The following is a 6,776-nucleotide window of genomic DNA, read 5'->3' as shown; positions in this document are numbered from 1 at the left end:
TTAAATTAATGACAAATTATTAACATTTGATATATTTTTTAATTTCTGATATTTAAAGCCTATATACGATCTTTTTTCAGAATATACCTTTTATTTTTTTCAAAACCGATTTTTTGTAATATTTGTAATACTTACACATGATCCAACTTAAATCAACAATCAAATTGGCACTATTTGTAGTAAAACGGAATGATTTTCTGTTGGTCCGACGTCTTATCATGATTTTTCAGAGTATGATGATATGTATGAACGATCGGAAATCATCGGCTCCTACGACTCCAATTTGGTTAGGCTCCTCCACAATGCACCCAAAATGTGAAATGATTCGCCTTGGCGGAAATTTTAAACTGCATTCCATCACCCGTTTTACACCTTCCGCGAAAACACAGGTAGACAATGAATGATTAAAAACACAATACAGTTCCCTTCGACAAAACACACAGCTTCTATGTGGTCTATTCGCTGTTGAAGTGACATAATAATCGGGATTAAACTACACACGGTATCTATGCATTGATGTACTTGCGAACAAAAGGACTGTATGTATGAATAGATGCGACGGGATTAGTCTCCTCCGCAGCCAGTTTGGTTACGCTCCCTCCACACAAACAGTCTGCCAATGGCCACTTATAACGCCGTTTCTGATTGGCTACACATTTGTAGCCGTAGAGCTGTACATACGGGAACTTGATTGACCTCAGTCTAGCTGGCGAGATGGCGGGTCAAACTTGCTCATGAATAATAAAGTAGCCGCCTAGCCGATCGACCAATTGAAAGCTTTGTTTGACGTCAAGCTGGATGACGTCGGCAGAAAACCGTTAGCGAATCAAAGAGGACCAGTTCGTGACCATTGGCAGACTGTTTGTGTGGAGGGAGCGGAAACCAAACTGGCTGCTGTGGAGACTACGACGGGATTACCTGCGGAATTATCTCCATTTTATATATTATTAGCTATTATTCTATTAACCCTCCTCGTCCTTGCATCTTCTCTTGGTGTTAGGCGGCTTTTATTTGCACAATTGGACGCCAAAACACCAGGTTGGTGCTAGCGGCTACCCAAAGATGTCCGACCAGATCCTGACCGTTGGATTCGTCTATACTTAACCAATACCATTTTGAATTAACATATAATTTAAATAAATATTGTTGATACTACACATGCTAATAGTATAACTATTTTAAGTTACACCCGGCGTAAACTTGCGCTAACATTGATAAAAATTCACAAATATTTTCCCTACTCCTACCACGTGTCTACACCTAACCTACTCCTAGTACTACACCCGACCAGTTCCACCAAGCATTAACTTCTGGTTGGCGATATCGGCTACCACTTCCGGTGTTTCTGTGACCTTTTGCAACCATGTGAAATGTCATTCCAATCAAAAAAGGTCAAACTTACACGGGTGCCAGGCATATAGCAGCGTTCACATTGCAACATATGCCTTGCGGATATTACAGCTAGCTCGCTACATACGCCCAGACGTACGCCTGGCAGAACTTACGCTGACCATCTTTCACACTGCCACTACTCCTGGCAGCGCCTACCACTACATGATGTACATGTAGGGCCTATATCTCATTCAGCTCCATACCAATGAAAGCTTCCACTTAGTTGCTTTGTCATCAATGCAAATCAATAAGTTAATACAGAAGTTCATTGGATGTGAATTTTAACTGTTAAAATATAAATACTTTAAAGTGCAATCAAGTATATATTTTTGCTTTGAACCAAATTTAAGACTGGTGTGGACCAATAATGGAACAAAATCAGATAGATTTAAAAATTGGTTGTATTATTGTAAAGCTTAAAAATAACTGAACAAGAATTTAAAAAATAAATAAATTAAGAAAAAATAACGAAACCTTAAAATAAACATGAGTCTGTTGTGCTACATGTATTATTTTCTTTAAAACAATATATATGCTATTTGGAAATCATATTAAAACTAATGAAGTTGAAGACAAATTTAAACCTTCACTTGATAACACAGAAATAAATCATGTGATAAATTTAAATTCTTGGGTGTTACTGTTGATCAAAATCTGACTAGGAAAATCATATTGATGAACTTGCGAATAAAATATTCAAATAGCATTAGAATTTTGTATATTAAAGGTCAAAATATATCTTCCTATAACAGCACTTTTATAATAAAAACATATTATTACTGTAATTATGGCATACTACCTGGAGTAGTGCAGCACATATGATTGACTGAGTGCAGGCATTAAAAATAAGCTTCACATGTTACAAAAACTTGCTTTCCGGGCAATCAGTAAATAGTGAGTGCAGAAGTCATTCAAATCCACTGTTTATCAAATATAATGTAAACTGAATATTGGCACATTCATGTAAAAATACTGCAAGAATGTGTTACCCCCCAGCATTTAACGATATGTTTTCAACTAATGCAGCAAATCATAATTATAACACTAAATTTGCTTCTGACTTTGAATAATTTGGCAATACAAGGGTGTAAAGATTAGGAACAATATCCCAAATCTTGTTAAAAACTCCAGAAATATGAACTTTTAAAAGCTCCTTAGTCTTATAAATATATGCAGACTCTCTCATTTTAGATACAAAAAGTTCAGAGTAACAATAATGGAGTCTGTGACATACTTGACAAGTCTCTGGCTTATTTCTCAGTTCTACTCCACTTTATTTTTCAGTAATACTATTAATAGATTTCCTGTGGTTTTTAAAAAATGTACTTGTCTTTACATTATGTGGAAAAAATCAATATACCAGACCTCTACATGTAGGATAAATAGGCTTGCATGACCCTGAGCCATAAAAAACTCAAACATGAAGCTGCTGCTTGTTTATATTCACAGCCCATTGGTTTCAGCACAACACTGGTGCTAAACAAACAGACATAAACTAACAAGAAAAGATGAGATTGATTGACAGCTTAAAAAGTACTTGACACCCAAACTGATGATAAGATAGCATCACTGATGCCAATTTGGAATCACTGATTCCATTTTGGCATCACTGATTCCATTTTGGCATCAGTGATTCCAAATTAGCATCACTGATTCCAAATTGGCATCAGTGATTCCAAATTAGCATCAGTGATTCCAAATTGGCATCACTGATTCCAAATTGGCATCACTGATTCCGTCTTGATGCCATTTGAAGCCATTTGATGCCATTTGAAGCTATTTGATGCCATTTGAAGCCATTTGATGCCAAAAATAGGAAAATGACGCCGTTCCACTTTTCCTAGTGATCTCTGATTGGCTCAATACACATTTAGCTCTCTTTGTAACCAATCAAATTAGTTCTTAGAGGCCAATAATCTGGCCGGTAGTGCTAATGGGAATATAATAGCAGTTACTTGCCTGAATGTTATTGTTGAAAACTGTAGATGACAAATTAATTATCAAAATAAAACAAAGACTGAGAAATATGGTTAATTACATGTATACCGGTACTTACATTATCAATCAATTATTTTATTTTATTATACTGTTAATGTCTTATTGTCACCAAAACAGTCCAATGGTGACAAAGGTTTTTGCATATTTTCTGTTTTTCAAAATGTGCTATCATGACCAATGATAGCCCCATTTTTGTTTCTTGAATCCAAATCGCTGGAACAATTTAACTCAGAACTTGGAATAAGTAGGTTTGGGTGATGGGTCTCAATGTGACATAGAAACACAATGAGTTACAATCGGACCACTATGATATGGTTATATAAAATGGCATATTCCAGTTCAAGTTCATACGCCACCTATGAAAGACACAACCATAATCTTACATACAGGGAGCGAGATTTTCAAATGGGTTACCAAAAAGGTTGACTCCATTTAAAATATACATTCTCTGTGTGGGAGATTAAGGTCATGTCTTCTGCGGCTGCAACAAAATGTGATGTATATTTATCAATATCAAAAAGTACACACAATGGCTAGGGCTACTTCATTTGTATAACGTGTTCAAAGTAGCCCTCGTAATTAAAAAAATGTGTTTCAAACCCTACGTGTAGCCCTACATCACCCCCCCCCCCTTAAACAGGGGTGTGAGAGGCCACAGACCAAAAAAAGAGGGAAATTACTAAAAATGCTGAAAAACAGCGTAAAATCAGGGTAAAATTGCCAAATATGGGCTGAAAATAAAAGAAAATGCATAAATTTTGGCAACAAAAAAAGAGGAAATCAGCTGAAAAGAGGAACTCTCACATCCCTGCTTAAATCACTCCACCAGAAATATTGTTAAGGAGTTTTCTGGTGATTATACACACAATCATCTGGACAACTGTAAGACCAATCCTAAATATTCCAGACACACCAAGTGACAAAAAACAAGAACCTGTAACCTGTTTCATAAGCCTGCTCTGCATTTTGGCATCTTTTGAAATATTTTTTCGCTGTATGCAATTAAAAACAGCAGTTCTCCAGTCAATGTGGATAGATTTTGACAGAAATTTCCTGAAAAATATTCAGATGTTCCAATGTTTCAACATTTTTTTCCCAGATTTTTCACGCTTTCAGTTACTTTTTAACGGTCATTTAGGAATTTATTTAATTCTTTAAAAATCCTGACTGACCTAACTTCAAGTTCATCCACCCCTAAAACAGGTTTGTTTGTGTTTCATCACCTAATTTACATTTTACACATTTTGTTTTCAATCTTGTTTACATGTTCTCTCTCAGCAGCAACTTTGAGTCATTGTTACTTTGCAAACTTGTTCCATCTTTTACCCTTCTGACACCAACCAATTTTTCATAGCCGGTCTCAAATTTCAAAAGCAGTTCTCAAATTCCAAAATTAAAAACAACCCTCTTAAATTTAGTATCTTTTCTTCAATTACAAGTAACATCACAAGTATTTTCTTTGCATGTATATCATACTTAGCAATTGCTGCATGCGATCAAGTTGCCTTTAAGAGAACTGGCTTGCAACTTGATGCTTATCGATTAGATATCTGCAGTCGATTTTGGCGATCACTACCGATCAGCAATGCTTGCGACTTGACACTCGGGCATGATAGCGACTTATTGATTAGATATATGCAGTCGCTCTGTCGATCAGTGATGGAAGTGACGTCAAAAAACCGTATGCTCCTAGCAATTGCTTACCATGATTTATAATGCCCTTCATATTTCATTCAACGGGCACACAGTAACGTTACAATCTTTCAAATTCCATCTAAAATTTCCTTTTTTTCTAAAAATTGTAACAATTCAAAAGTTTTATTATATTTTTTTCACAAAGAAAAACATTTTCTTGCAAAAATTGCAATGAAGTATGTCTACTTCAAGTACTAAATCACAAAAATAACTTCTGTGTGGATTTGAGTCAAGGACCAGCCTCGTACCACGTAATAACTGTACAAAACAATTCTCAAATGTTTCAATAGTTCAAAACAAGATTTCAAACAAACAACAATATAAATATATACACTTTATATATATTATGTATACCAGTATAAATATATAGACCTCTGGAATTTTAGCTTCCAAGAAGTTGTACAAAATCAAATTTTTTTATGTGAGTGGAAAAAGATGAATATTTTGGAAGCTTCAATATGAATAATGTGATCAGTTTGGTCAGTTTTAAAACAAAGACCACTTGCAAAAACAATAAAAAGTAAGGAAGATTATGCAATACTGGCAATAAAATTGAAAATTTATGACGCTGAGATTTTGACACCTTGAAAAATTATTTCTGTTTCAATGCGAAATTATATGCGAGAAGCTGATTTTAACACTAAATATAGAAACCTTTACAACTGCAATTTGCTGAATTATCCCAAGGATGTGTGTTAAATGATACACAGCATCTCTCTTGTATGCCATATTGAAGAAAAAAAAAATCATGTCTGGTCATTGTAAACAGATAATCTCACAGTAGTTTTTATACATGTTATAAGCAGGCCATGCTTGTAACAAATTAGGCCTATGTTACAGCATGGATCTAGTGGTCAGAAAATAAATCGGCAAACAAATTATAATTATCAATATTTAAAACCGTTAATTTGATATAAAAGTTCTTACTGCCAAATATTAGCTTAATCTTCCTTTATTTTACATTCCAATACTCCACCAGTTACTTTACTCCTCTACTCCACCAGTTACTTTACTCCTCTACTCCACCAGTTACATGTACTTTACTCCTCTGGACTGTGTATAAAAAGTACACACTATACTACTTGATCATAGACATTAACTAGTCTGATCAAAAAACATCACCCCCACTGACTGACACCCCCTGAGCTGCACTATAACCAGCTATAGAGTCAACATGGTCAATGATGGTGAGCTTTTTCAATTCTGCCGATTTATCAACACAATTTTGGGCAAAATTTCAGAAAGATTTTTTTTAAATGTTCAAATGAGTACTTATCTCATACCTTCAACTTCAGGGATAGTAGGCCCAGCCTATGCCACGCCTGTTGCCCGCCAATCAAGAAATATTTATTGCAAGCGATTTATTGAACGCTTTGTACTAATAATCAGACATGGATAAATTTTGTTATACACAATTTTGCTGAACAATACTTTTACTTGTCACTGAAAGAGGCTCAAAATTTGTTAGAACTGTGGTTTTTGATGGAAAAGTTAAGTGGTTTACCTAAACATGACAAATTTTAGACAATTTTTTAAATATTTTTTTTTAAGTTTATGAACATCAAAGATGACTTCTGCTGTTAACTTGTATTTCCATATACATATTTGCTAAATTTAGTTTTTTTATAACACAAATATTCTAAAGCAATTGTCTTAAAATAAGACAGCTAGTAACTCTTCACTTCAGTTCC

Source organism: Amphiura filiformis, chromosome 2 (assembly GCF_039555335.1).
Source record: "Amphiura filiformis chromosome 2, Afil_fr2py, whole genome shotgun sequence".
Classification (NCBI taxonomy): Eukaryota; Metazoa; Echinodermata; class Ophiuroidea; order Amphilepidida; family Amphiuridae; genus Amphiura; species Amphiura filiformis.
Note: the sequence above shows the minus strand (reverse complement) of the source record.